Source organism: Cygnus olor, chromosome 4 (genome assembly GCF_009769625.2).
Source record: "Cygnus olor isolate bCygOlo1 chromosome 4, bCygOlo1.pri.v2, whole genome shotgun sequence".
Taxonomy (NCBI): Eukaryota; Metazoa; Chordata; class Aves; order Anseriformes; family Anatidae; genus Cygnus; species Cygnus olor.
In genome coordinates this window covers 21,056,398-21,071,349 of record NC_049172.1, presented here as the reverse complement: position 1 = coordinate 21,071,349, position 14,952 = coordinate 21,056,398, and the positions used below count along the sequence as shown (strand labels likewise).

General features: G+C 36.7%; 1 long non-coding RNA gene across 3 annotated transcripts; it reads right to left on the bottom strand.

Annotated features, from left to right (window-relative positions):
• Positions 1-843: 843 nt before the first annotated feature.
• LOC121069860 lies at positions 844-14,608 on the bottom strand. Of its 3 annotated transcripts, XR_005819690.1 has the most exons (6): positions 14,454-14,608; positions 11,507-11,633; positions 5,759-5,806; positions 5,473-5,585; positions 4,128-4,234; positions 844-1,329 (listed from the first exon to the last, which is right to left on the bottom strand). It is a non-coding gene; the product is annotated as an uncharacterized LOC121069860 (long non-coding RNA). The 3 variants fall into 3 exon arrangements; XR_005819692.1 differs by lacking the exon at positions 5,473-5,585; XR_005819691.1 differs by lacking the exons at positions 5,473-5,585; positions 5,759-5,806.
• Positions 14,609-14,952: the final 344 nt, after the last annotated feature.

Sequence of the window (14,952 nt, the reverse complement as noted above, 5' to 3'; positions counted from 1 at the left end):
TGCCAAAACAACAGATCACTTAGTAAGGCTCTTTCTCAAACCTTATGGCCAATGTAAATCCCCATAAAGATAAGCAGAATGTGCCCAGATTCTAGTCCTATTTTTCCTTCTCACTAAATTAAGCACAGCTTCTAAATGCAATTATCTAATGAGCATAATAATGACAGACATACTTTCATTCAAGGCTTTATGGCTGAAGCTAAGTTCTCCTAGGCTGACTGCTTTCAAATACCTTTTACTTCCAAACGGATAATCATTTTCTAACAGCTTGTGTCTTTCCTCTCCAGCCATTTCTCCAAAAGCGTTGTGTAGTTACACACTTTTTCAACAGCGTATGCTCCTATTCAACAGCACAAATAACTGAATGAGGTTCAATTTTAAACTGTGCACCAGTAAAATATGGAATCTGCACAAAGCAGACTGTTCAAAAACTGGTTCAATATTTAAAAAAAAAAAACAACAAAAACCCACAGACACACAATGATGCTGAAACTTTATTTTTGCCTTGCATAGCAAAATTGAGGAGAGGCGCTAGGTAAACGCTCCTGAACTAAAGCCAGCCATGCAAACACTGATTAATGAGATGGCACTAAGCTTGTTCCATTAAGATAGTGTTTGTGCTTTCAGCAAAGTGCCCAGGTTTCCACTGAAGGTTTAGCTTAAGTGCATCGACTGAAAGCATCTAACTAAGGTATCCAAGCTGAAGTCATCTAACTCCAGGCTCTAAAACAGGGCTAACCTTCTGCTGGGTCAGGGTTTTTATACTCAATGGTAAGGAACCGAAGCAATGACTGTGGTATTGCAATTTTCCCCATGCTTTTGAACAACATAGGAAGATATAATAAATATCATACCTTTATTATATTACATTAACATTATATTACATTAATATTATATAACAGGGTATTATGAGTTTCAGTTGAACATGGTACTGATACAAGCAACTTCATTAAAATATAGACTGTATAGCTTTGGCATAGTTTTCTTTCAGTCTATCATTTCAAGCAGATTTCTGTTTAAAACGAAAACCATTAGAGATCACTGATCTCTGATTCACCAGCAGAAGCACAAGAGCTACTCACTTATTTTTTGTGTTTTGTGAAATTACTTTGTCAGCATTAGCCAGCTTCCTCATTTTTCCTGTCTCAGCAAGTCATTCGTTAGAGGAACTTGAACTAATGATTATAGTGTGCCATACATGTAATAACAAAACAGAAACATATTCAGGAATGACCTGATTTCCATAATGACTCCAAAAACAATTCCAATGGGATCATCTGTAATTGCCACGAAGTACACAGTTGGTTAATTTTTCAATCATTTTTTAACCTGAAATTTAGAAAAACAGTCATTTTAAGTATGTCAGATAAACATTATCCTTAATTTGATATTAGTCTAAGGAATAGCACTTTAAGGATTATTTAGTATAGTACAATAATCAATTATAATTAAAAAAAGATATTTTTAGGAGGACAGGATAAACATGGCATTAATTTTGCGCCATTGCAAAAATAAGACAAAATCTTATAAGAAGAATAAATAGGAAAGTTGTTTTAAGACATTCTGTTCTAACTTTTGGAAACCACACTTAATGGTGGATGGAGTTCAAATAAGCAACAAGAGAAGAGGTCTAGAAGACAATGACTTCTAATGAAACATAGAACAAAGCCTAGAAGCAAGAAGACTGAAGTGAATGATAGCCCTCAGTTAAGTGAAAGTTTACCTGTGAGAGGAAAGGGATAACCTAAGTGAGAAGTACAACAATTCATGTCCTTCAGATTGAGCACTGAAGGTTTAAATAAGGCTTTAGGAAAAAAAAAATAATAATAAAAAAGAACTGACCAACCATAATGACAGTGAAGCACGGGAATATATTACTTTGGAAACTAAAGATCTCCAATGACAAAGATGCTACAAGACAGGCTAAACAAACACATCAGCGTTGGTTTAATTATACACGATCCTGCCTATGGGCATGTGAAATGGATTGGATCGGCAGTTCTTGAGCTGTGGGAAGGCACTGACACACTGCTGGAGACCTAGACAAGGCTCCAGGAGAATTTAATCTTATCTTTCTCCTTCTTCCTACCTTTTTCCCTAAAACTTCTCTCTGAAAGCTATTCGAAGAATGTATTTGCTCTCTGCCTGTGTGCAGGAGGGGAGCAGAGCCAATACATACCTCCTACATAAGGACACATTTTGAGCATCACCAGTAGCCAGCTGGGTGGACGCTTGTTGCACGTTCCTCATGTTCCCCAGCTGAAAGTGGGAATTTTCAGTGGGAAAAGCTGAACGGTGTTGGAGGTTATGTTACCATAGTGGTACAAAGTCCATGTGGAAGGCTGTCCTTTATCTTCCCAGGGAAATAATATTATAACAATAAATTTGAGATCTGCTGAAATAAACAACCTCTTAAAGGGATTTCCAGTTCTGAACTCGTTGCATATGTAATTAACTAATCACAAAGTAGTAATATTCTTCATGCTCACAGAAGATGTGATAGATGTTCAGATATTTTAAGAAGCAAACCTAGGTACTATGCTTTGGTTTCTACTCATTCAAAAAACACAGGAAGAATGTTTCACAGTATTTTCTTTGATAAGTGCTAATTTTTGGTGGAAGGGAAAATGAGTGGCAAAATGACTTCATGAATTTTTAGCAGCAAGAGAACATGTTCAGTAAGTACTTCTCACTTTGCTGATCAATTCTGAGCACTTTCATGCAAATATCTGCACTCTAAACTCTCAGTTATTTTTATAAATATCACATCTAGCAGCCGCTTTTCAATGTGAACAGTGTATTTAAGCTTACAAAACACAATACCCACCATTCCAGTTTCTAAGTTGAACAGTGTGATACAGTCAATTTTCTCTTCGTCGCTGTAGTTGAGAAGCACCAGACAGTGGCCAATGTAAGTCAAGACAGTAGTGTATTGAAAGAGGATGGATGTGCTAGTTTCAAGAATATGGGCTTGCAAACTGAACACAGTGAGACAGTGTACGTGGTATGAGATCTCTGATAAGTCAGTCACAAGTTCAAGACCTTTTCTGCAGATTTGTATCAATACTTTTCATTTTTATTTGATATCTCACTAAAAATATGTACCCTTTTCTCAATTCTTAGTGTATTTATTTATATGAGTAATTAAGTGGCATTGGTGTTGGTGAACGAACCTTAAAATGCAGCGCCAGGCATAAGGCCTTTCATGTCTCCATATGTGTACATATGAATTAGTGTACATGTACACATACGTACATGTGAGTAACTTCACCAGCTGATCTGTTGACGCACTGCAGCAATGACCGAGAAAATTAGAGTAAAACATGTTAAATGAACACAGGGCTGAGACTATACTCAGTCAGATGGGAAACTGTTCATACTAAAGACAATCACAGTCCACCACGGATACTTTATACAGGCAGATGAGGGGAAATAGCAAAGATGATTAATAAACTTTGCAATCTTGTGAAAAATGTCATTCTGCTTACAAGACCATGAGACTGTAAAGTTCTTATTACAATGTAAAATTTGATATTTAGAAAGAAAAAAAATAGAATTTCCACTTAGAAAATTAAGCAATCAAGGTGTGGACTTAATTATGACCATGACTGTCAAACACTTGCCTAATCAAGAATCTGGTATCAAGAACTTCCTGATTCCAGATCATAATGGAAACTATGGATTGAGAGCAAGATAGAAAGGAGTGACATTTCAAAAAAAAAAAAGAACATCATGTAGGACAAAACAGTTTCTCAGCATTCTAACAGGTGTTGCATAACATACCTGTCAGCATGCCGAACAGTATCTTGGGATTTGAGAGAAACTGTCATGCTGTGAATTTTGTGTCTTGTTTTAAAAAAAGATCTGCATCATACCATATGCTGAAATAATTTGTTTCATTATGTGATATAATTTCTTATCACATTGTATAATGACATGGCATTTGGTTATTTGTATTATAGCACATAGAATGCAACACGTTTCAAAAATGTAATTATAAATACATGGAAATAGAAGACAGAGTGATCCCACTTACCTCATCTCATATAAATTAATCATACTTGCAAGAAAAAGCATACACATTGTAATTAAAGCAAAACCTGACATATTAGGATGTTGTTTCTCACCTTTTCATCTCCACTAAGCAAGTACTGAGCAATGGCATTATGTTTTTCACAAGCAAGTTGCAGTCTTTCCATTTCCTGTTTTACCTCCTTCTCCAGTCTCCAAGATTCTGAAAAAAAATAAATATTGCCTTTTGTCACTTGATACAACCTTTTGACCACATTCATTGAAACAAAATTCCTTGGAAGGAAGGATACACAAATCATTTACCAGTTGGTCACTACAATTGTAAGGTTTCTGGAAAACCTGCTTATTTTTCATCTTTTGTGTATTATAAGCAAGTGATGATAGCTTGCATCTTAAATTACAATGAATAGCAATGGTAGATTCAAGATAAATTTCTTGCATTTACTCAGAAGTCAGACTGTTTACAGCTCTAGACTTTATGAGGTCCATGAAAAGTAGCGAGATAAACTGTCAGTGTGCTTACCTTCAGTTCACCCAGGACTGTCTTGCCAGTAGAGAAAAATTATGGGCTACAGATGAAAAAATGTTTGGAGACCATTGGTCTAGAGTGATGTCTAGAGAGACAATGATGCTACTCGGTATCACAGTGAGCATAGTCACAATTCCTACTTCTCACTTCTTAGGCAGCTACGGTCACTAATTCTTGTAGATGAAGAAATACAGTGGCCCTTGACAGAAGACGGCCTGCCAGAACAGACTGCACAGGAGCTTTGTCTTCGTATTCTGGCCTCAGCTGACCCTTTGCAAACCCAGTCTCCAAATTCCCAATGACAAAAAGGTCTCTGGCAAAACAATAGGATTCTTTGATATCACATGAACCATGTTCTGGGAACAGCACCAAGAGATCTTATCCAAACATTTCTCGCAGACCTCACAAACACTAGGGAAAACCAATTCACTCCAATTGGCACAGGGAAGAATGAGTCGCATCTTCCTGCTCCAGTGAAGTCTTTATTACTGTTTGAGGGTTTTATCCCCAGAAAGTGACATTTTCAAAGGCGAAGGAAGGCAGCCTTAGCTCACAGTTTGGGTCCCACAGTAGCTTTGAAACTAACAAATGCAGTTGACCTTAACTAGAGTTTGAAGTTTCTACTCAAATGCACAATATACCGTAAAGAATTGCTTATTTTCAGTTTTTAATTTTGCTTAGAGACACTTCCATGAGTATCTAATAGATTTTAATAGAATGTCTTTGATGTTAATGATTATCATGGCTCCAAAAAAAATGAAATTGACAGTTGACCAAACAATCATTCTATTATTTAGAATATTCTATTATTCTATTAAAATTATTTAGCACTTAGTTGCGCTGGGAATTAACATACGATTTTTCTATACTTATATTCATGGATGAGGCAGTGTCAGACACAAAGTCTGTACCTAGTCTCAGGAAGGCCAAGCAGCAGTTCTCCCTCAAGAATTGTCAACTCCTTCCTTTGGCAAATAACAATGTAATGACCCATCTGCTTCTTCGCATACTTCTTTTTCAAAAGCTGATAAATTAATAGAATCCAGTAAAAATTTAAAAGAAAGCATGTTGCCTGTTTTGTATAATAAATTATCTAATTAAATGTCCTGTTTAATTAGGTTTTACATAAATGAGAAAAAATCCATAAGCATGCACACCCTCCTCCCCCAGTTTACTGAATAAACTTGCATTTTGTACCTGTAAAATGAGCCTTGGAGAATCTGTAAAAAGAGGCCAATTCTTCATCTGTAAAGGCAAGGAGTTTGTATTCCTCCTCAGCACTATTTCAGTGCTTTCTACAAGTCCCTTATTCATTCTAACACTACTGCATTGTGATTTTACTATGTTCCACACTGTAATAACTATGGCACTGCTATTCCTGAATATAACATTACCATCAAGAAAAAAAGCAACCCACGCACCAATCTATGACTGGTGATTATTCATCTTACGTAGTTGTCCCTATTATGTTTTCAAGTTTAAAGTGGCTTGATTTGTGTATCTTCTGAACACTCCTATCACACTGATCTTTAATTCCCTAGCACAGATAAATATGCATTTGGTTGCAACACGAGGCTGAAATCCTGGTCTCACTGAAATCAGGAGTTCATTCTTGTAGTTCTGAGCTTTCAACATAAAAAACAAAACAAAAACAAACAAAAACATTCTTCTTCCGTTGTTTTTTTTTAACTTGACTGAGAGATTCTAAAAAGTCTCCACAGGAAGACATTGTGAGGATGATTCCTTTGGCTCTTTAGCCAAAACTTGTTTTTAGTTGGATGATTCCAGCAGTGCTTAGCATTGTGTACAGTTATGCTAGTGGTGAATGCACCATTGCAAAGGGTTAGCCCTTTGCAATGTGTAAACTACTTCAGAAACAGGCAAGACAATTCAGGCACAAATTACAGAATTAGTACATTTTGTCGGTTCTTTATGGCAGAACCACCTTTTGAAGGCTTCAGTCATTTTCAAATGCAGCACTGTGCCTATCATGATGTTTTGTCTAATCTGAAAGAATGTTTAGACATCAGAGAGCTGCCTATTTTGAACTTGCCTGGGACAATTGCGCATTGCCACGATTTCTTCAGTTCCATTTGTGTTTTTTTCATTGCAATCTTGTTAGAGATGTTCATGCAAAACAGTAGGAAATGACATAATGTATCGTGGTAAAGTAGAAGAGATTATTGAAATACATTAGCACAGACTGTGCAGTAACTGAAGAATATGGAACGACAATATTGGTCATTTGAGATTTCCATCTACATGACTCTATTAGAAGTGAATCGATCCATAGAAACAATTCTCCTTTATTGAACGAATGGTAACAAATTAAACCACTCACCTCCAAGAGGAACTGAAGGTAACTTGGTCAAATGCCTATGGTCTTCACATTCCTGAACATTATCTCAGTGGTATTAGTGTTTGGAATATAGCTGAATACTATGAGATGAGAGCCCAGATGATTAATGAAGCAGGTGCAAATAAGGTCATCGCTGAAATTTTCTGCCTTCAATTGGAACTTGGCTGGGTAAAAAAGGGATAAAAACACAGATTTTTACAAGGAATTAGGTACCTAAAGTTGCTGGAAAGCAGCCAGTATGATTTTCAAAAAGCTCCTAAAGAATTTAGAAAAGGTGCTCTTGAAGACATCATAGGCCACCAAACTGGGCACGGGTTCATTTTCTAGAGAAGAATATAGTTTCTAAACTTCATTTCCTGAAAATCACAAGGAAGTAGTCATTAGTTCCCTGCTGTTCCCTGAACAGCAGTCACAGAGTCTTGGCATACCACGCTTAGCAAGCACATCACTTTTGCTAGCACTGAACACCATGGCTTCTCCATTCCAAAATAAAAGAAGAGTCTATTAAAACAGAAAAGTTATCCGTAGCCTTGTTTTGTCACATCACCAAATAAAACCTGAAGACTAAGCACATATACAAGGCAGACCAAATTCCAGATGTATTATGTGCAACACAGTGCAAGAGGTATGTGACAATATCAGGTCTCTATTGTCAGAATCAACTAGACGAGTACATTACAGAATAAAACCCTGCAGCCTGATTGGACTTTTCATGCCAGTTATGACATGACGAGGAGGGGAAGGGCAATGTTACTATTCTTGCAGTGACTGTTCATGAATAAAAAATATGGTTTTTATTCAATCGGATTGCCATATATACTAATTAACCACACATTGTAATGCTAAAAAAGAACACCATGAACAGTAGCTGGGATTACTGTGGTTTGATTTTCCTTCTTTTGAAATGTTTTGCCCCCGTCTCTGCCTGTACTGGACCTCCATGCAGCATGCATTATGATTTGCTATGCTCCCAAAGTCATTACCACCTGCAAATCTAGCATTTAAACCCTTCAGATGTACCAGTGACAAAATATGGGATTTAATACATCAATATGCACTTTGGATTATTCTCTTTATAATATCTTGAAAATATGGCCATTTTGTATTTCTTTCATCCTATTCCATGGAATTTTTCTAACACTTTGTCTTACCTCCCTGAGACTGAATTTGTCCTTGGAAACTATTTCTATCTTTAATATAGAAAATTTCCAATGCAAATGAAAATCAAATTATGAGTGGCAGACACTGGACTTCCTCATTCTAATCCTGTCAAACACACTGCAGAAGGAATTATGATGACCCTTTTCTACTGTTGTATGTTGAGAAGTGGACTAGTCATAGTTGGAAAAACCTATAATTTGTCAGTGTCTACAATGTTTACACAGAGCAATGATGAATAACGGTAGGACACCGAGAGAACACTTCCTGCCATGCATTAGCACAAATCCGTTTCTCAGAAACTTCAGTTTGACAATCTCAACAAACACTGCATGCTGGATTGGCACATCAAACCAGGAAAGAATGCCCTTCAACTTATGTTCAGAAGAAGTATCTCTATTAGCACTTTATTAATGGAAGACATAGTAGACTGTTGAGCAGATGATATAAGGAGATGAGGGAATTCATACCTACAAAATGTTCTCTTAATAATATTCCCTTTTAACATTTGGATTATATAATGACAAAACAGTAAATACAGACCAATGGAGGAAGTATAAAGAAATTACGAACAGACCTAACAAAAAAAAAATATGATGACACAAGTCTCATATTTAGCTGAATTCTGAAAAGGGATTTTTTTGTCCTAAGTTTTCAGTGGGGGGAAATATTTTCAACTAATCTGTGTGCGCACAGAATATAATCTTTCACTGAATTCCTTGATGTAAGTATGAAGCAATCCCTGTGTATAGAGGATCTAATGAATAAATGTGTATTTCATACAGTAACTGGCATGAGACAGTCTGATCAAAACCTGAAATAACAACCAAAAAAAAGTACAGGTTCAAACACAGAACTGAGCATATTTCCTGTGCATGCAGCTGCCATATATTCCTTTCTCTTCCCTGACCTCGGAATAAAATATGAGACAATAAAACTCTGAGGGGAAAGGAAGTGAAATGTGAAAACAGAGAATATGAAAGTATCGCCCCCACAAAAAGCAAGAGAGAAGAATAAAACAAATGAGAGAACTGAAATGTCAGTGTGAATGAAATGCAGAAACAAAGGAAGAAAGCTGTCAAAAATAATTAGAAGAGTAAAAAGCGATCTAAGAAAACTAAAAGAAGTGAAGGGTCACTTCATAGCTAGGTAACTGCATCTGAAAGGCATTATAATACAACCTATCTTCTCTTCCAAAAATAGTTGTAAGATTTTCTCTCCTTCTATTTTCTTTAATTAAGAAAATCCTAAAATGTACATTCAAAGTGTCATATAGCTCTATTATTTATTCAATAGCCATTGCTGAGGAGGAACCATTGTAAACTATATAATTGAAGGATTGCTTTGTTTTTCAAATTTAGGAGTCTCCTGCTAATCTTTCTGAAATCTTTACTTTTGTCTTTCTATTTACTACATTTGACAGATTAATTCCCATTGAAATGTTGGAAAATGCCTATAAAAAATCCCAAGAAGTTACGTCATTATTTAACTAAATTGATGGCAAAATAAACACATAAATGAGTCATCCTTTCTGTAATGCTGAAATATGGATAATGAGCCCTTTGTAAGTTAGATAGAATCCAGACAGAATAAAAAAAAAAATCTATTAAAACTTCATGTTTAAGTATATATGGCAATTTCTAACTGAGAAAGCCATAAAGCAAACTCTATTAGACAGCAATTTGATAACAACTTTCTTGTATCTTCCTCTGAGGGGCTTGAAAAGCTGTCAAGGAACAGAAACATGAGTTGAAATTGAGGTTATTTATTTTGATTGTTACTGCTTTTGTATGACAAGATTTTGAGTTTGAAAAATAATCTCATAGGAGGTCTAACAGGCTGTCTACCCGCAATCAGTCGTGCAGAAAACACATGGAACTATTATCTGTTCATCATTCCAAATTTGTCTGGATCTACCTGAATAGATCTCTTGAACAGATCTCCATTGATTCCAGGGAATCTGAGCAGGTATCACTGATCCACAACATTTTAATTGCAATACAAAAGGGCCCAAGTTATAAAGAATGGAAGATACTTGCCTAAACTGCTGTGAGATTGGACCTTCCTCGATAAATGACTTTATTCTGTAAAATACTGCTCAAGGCAGAGTTCCACTGAAGCTAATGGATGTAATGCTCTAAGTAATGATATGAACAAGTCAGAAGACTTTAATTTCGAACATTAAGATGGTTAAAATACAGCACTTTTTTCTTTTTTTTTTGTGGCAAGGGAATCATAATGACAGTATACCACTGTAATTCTAAGTAAGTGTCAGCATATCATGCCTTTTTTAAATGATTTTTTTCTTAATTCTAGCCTTAGCCCACCATTTTTAGTGAATAAAAATTCAAATGAGTCATCCTATCAGATGGCAATTAGTAGTGTATACACTATAATGACATGCAAATTTTATTGTCACCATTCTACAGGATTTACTGTTTGGTCCTGTAGATGTAGAAACAATGACATTTATATTGTCAGTTCAAGAGAGATCCAGGAAAAATTAGCTCTATACTCTTCTGAATGCTCATCTAAGCCATCCAGACTTATCAGCAGCATTGTATTCTTTATAAGCAATTCCAGCAACTAGGAAATCTCTTGAAATCATGCTCTAAAATCTTTAGGTAAAGAAAAAAGAAGACACTTCAGGTACTGTAGGTATCTAACACTTTGTTTTTAGTACTCTGTATTTAGTTGTGGCTTATCCCATTGTACTGTACTTTTCATTTTACATTATGACAATGAGTTAAAACAGTTTTAGGGAAATTAATCAGGAATTGTAAGAACTATGTGATGTTCTTACAAAGGATTAACTTGCATGCACCAACAGAGTTACAAACCACTGTGAATCTTGTGACAGCCACCAGAGTCCAGAGTTCAACCACACACTGCTATGAAATCTTTCTGCAAACTCATATGTACTAAAAGTAGAGTTCAGAGAACTGTCGAGCATCTAAAATGATTCAGGGAAGGCAAATGGGAAGATTTTTGCTGCTTTTTACAAATGTTTTGCTGGCATTATTTTCCATGATGGCAGGCACTGAATGAATACCTTAGTTACTTTATTTTCTTGAGCATGGTTTATCTTCGTTGATTTGAAGAACACTCACAGGCCTCATTTTATAAAGAAAAATAAAGTGTGCCATGGACTAAATCCAGCTCCTTTTTGCAAATGTGAGCAAAGCAAACTGGCTGCTGGTTTCTTTCTCTTGCTAGAGATCACTAGCGGCAGCTGGACCTCATGCTTAAGTGAACCTCTCAGAAGGAGTCAAGTATAGCCCTGCTTTTCTATTGTCCCAATATTGAGAGAGCATGGTTGTGTCAAAGAGCAACCTGAGTTCTGATTTCCCACACAGTTCTCACCTGCTCCCAAGCTAACCTGAGGACAGAGACCTGAATCCAAACTCCTGCAAAGTGGAAGAGAATACCTGCAGTAGGGAACGCTCTGAGAACTGGAAGGCAGATCAAAATCTGACAGTTCTTGGCTTCGGCTCCCTCTGGTGGGTAATGCTTACTGCAGAGAACAGCAGAGTAGTACTGGTCCAGGTAACAGCCCTGAAACAGAACAAAGTAACATTCAGGCTGCCAGTCTTCTTCAAATACACAGAAATACACCAACAGAGCAATGATCTGAGATCTGAGCTTTAAACTATGACTCAAGACATTTGTGTTGAAAAGAGGAGATGCAAGATTCTTGTTAGAACTGAACTCTCTTCAAATTCAGAGGAAAAAAACAAAGAGATTGAGGGTTTGTCCCAGGTGGAAATCTGTTTTCAGCATCTAATGTCCATTAAAATAAAATAAGAAGCTTGTTAAGCACTTAGTTTCTGACAAGAACATTTTCATGGATTTCCATTCCTGACCGATATTTTGAAGGCTAAAGTTTGATGTCCTTTCTTAAAAACACTTTGTTCTCAGGATTCAGAAAATACTAATTGTTTCATGAATTTCATACCACAATCATTCTTTATTTGTTACAGAAGTCTTAGCTCCACTGGAAAAGGAAATTATCTTTTTAAGTCTGAGATATCTTACCTGCAGAAGACACATCTACACATTTACAAGGTGAATCAACTGAAAATTAAAGCAAATTTTATCATTTATATTCTTGGATGCAATTCTAAGTCATTCTACAAGAATGATGCAAACACTGTATTGCATTTTCTTCAATACTTGGGTTATGATAATGGTAATTTGTAATAACTGTAATATTAAAATAAACATGAGTAACCCCTGTGCTACAAAACAGTACTGAAATTTTGGTTACCTCAGAAAAATGCATGGAGATTTTACAGATATCAGCAATCTGGTAGCAGAGGCTTAACGGAATTAATTGCACGTTTCTGCTCTCACCACTGGCATCAATAAATCAAATAACTTTTGCATCCCTATGTTAAAACACATATACATTTTTTTTCCTTTCAGAAGCTTACTTGTTGATCTGAAACAAGTTCAGATGTTTTGTTATTAACAGATATTTTGCTGGGAGAAAAACAACATTCCCATCAGAAAACAGTAATCAAGCATGAGAGCATTTGGAGTAAGAACAGTCACATGAACTCATGACTGTCAATGTACACCGATGGTCTTCAATTGACCAAGCCTATTTTGTTCAGGCATAGTACCAACTGAATCAACTGCAAAGTCTGTTCATTAAGTTAGTTATGGAGTTGCATCATACCTAAAAATACCTAAACTGTAGGCATACCTTTTACATCACAACTTTCATTCTGGATTAAAAAACAAAAACAAAAAAAACTTGCAGAATCTATAAAAGGCAATCCTATTATTTTCTCCTTTTAAGAAAAGGAAACCATCCAACTGCCAGATCCAAATAAAGAACTTGTCCTCAGAAGCTCTTCACTAGATACATAGTTTTAATTGGAATTCAAAGCAATGAATAAAATACCCTAGAAACCTCCCCTAGAGTTAATTTAATTACTTCCCTCTCCCCTTATGGTGCTTCACGTTTGCCTCTTATATTAACTAGCATAAGGTTCTTAGGGCGTGAGTTATGTACAGTACAGACTGGCTTGTTTGTAGGCATGTGGGACTGCATCCTCCTTGTGGTCTCTGCAGGCTAATTAATCGGTGAATTTATGAATCCCCTGCTTGTGGGTGGACTGGAGACTGAATGGAATTGTTATTAACCTGCTTATAACACTCATAGTACTGTAATAAGACACACAAAACTCACGCTCCTGGCATTCATCTACAGAGGTGAGGAGAAAGCTGCTTCTCCTTCATGTACATAACTGACTCCATCAATGAATTCGTGCATATAGACAATATTTGTCTATAGGGACAAATATTAGATATTAGGAAATCATTCTCAGACTGGCTATTATTTTGGAGGATTTTCCTTTGCTCCTGCAGCACTGAAAAGAGTGTGCCTTCTTATGATCATGGGTAACCTCAGGTTGGAAAGGACCTCGGAAAGTCTCTAGTCCAACCTCCTGCTGGAAGGAGGGCCACCTGTGAGATCAGGCCAGGATATTCTCTGCATCTCTTAAGGTGCTACAGGTGACACCAGGTGTCTCTTGCTGCCAGCACACAGTTCAGTCTCTCAAGGATGGAAATGCTCTTATCTTACTAAATTGAACATGGGGTCTCCTTGTGAATGCAGTGTCCCATAATAAATGGGGGGTCATACAATCTGATATATCTAGTGGTCCTTGCTGACTTCACTATCCATTCCCCAAACCCCCAGCACTAATAATTTAATGTTAGGAGTGCTGTTGTGGTTTAGCCCAGCAGGCAGCTCAGCACCACACAGCCATTTGCTCACTCGTCCCCAGTGGGGTGGGGGATACAATCAAAAAAAGGTAAAAGTGTGGGAACTCACAGGTTAATATAAGGAGAGTTTACTAAGGAGAGGAAGAAAACAGTAATAATAATAATTTTTAAAAAGTGACGCATAATCCAATTGCTTACCATCAGCCAATTGATGCCCAGCCTGCCCCTGAGCAGTTGCCCACCCTCCCAGCCAACCCCCCCCGGTTCATTGTTCAGGGTGACACCATAGGACAAGATGGACATCCCTCTGGGCCAGCTGCCCTGGCTGTGTTCCCTCCCAGCTCCTTGGGCACCCCCAGCCTCCTCGCTGGCAGGGAAGCACAAGAAGCTGAAAAGTCCTTGACTCACACTGCCCTGTAACAACTAAAACATCCGTGTGTTATCAACATTATTATTGTCCTAAATCCAAAACATGGCACCATACCAGCCACTATTAAGAAAATTATCTCTACCCCAGCCAAAACCAGGACAAGTGCAAAATTGACTGGGTAAACAATAATTAAAAAAAAAAAGTGTTCCAACAATGTAATTTTTTTTTCTTTTAAACATTTCTGTTTCAATTTATCTGAATTAACTTACCTAGGAATTCAATCATAAGCTAGAGAGAGGTTGCCTTTGCCACTTTTTCCAAGTAATTTGTAAACTCCATACTACCTCTGCTTACTCTACAATCAACCTTTTATCTGATTATTTAGGTCATCCTTTTTTTTTTTTTTTCTTCCAATGAAACATTTAATCCTGTATGAGAAAGGAAAAAGGGGAAACATGCAGAAGAGTGAAAATTGATGTGGCCAGGAATGAGTGTCACAAGTCTTTGGGGAAGTCCTCTGCTACTTTGAGAAACAAGGCTGTCATACTCAGGGTATAAAGAAATCCAAATTAGTTTATTTTCACATTGTGAAAAATGCCATTCCTCTGTCAAAAAACACAGATTAATCTGCCATCACACAGAGATAAACTTACTCTAAATATCTGACACAACAGAGCCAAAATAATATAGGGAGTAATTAGAGAAAGAGCTCCACATGCACTGAAATAAGGCTTCTTCATAATTTCCCTTTATATCCTTTCTTTGTTG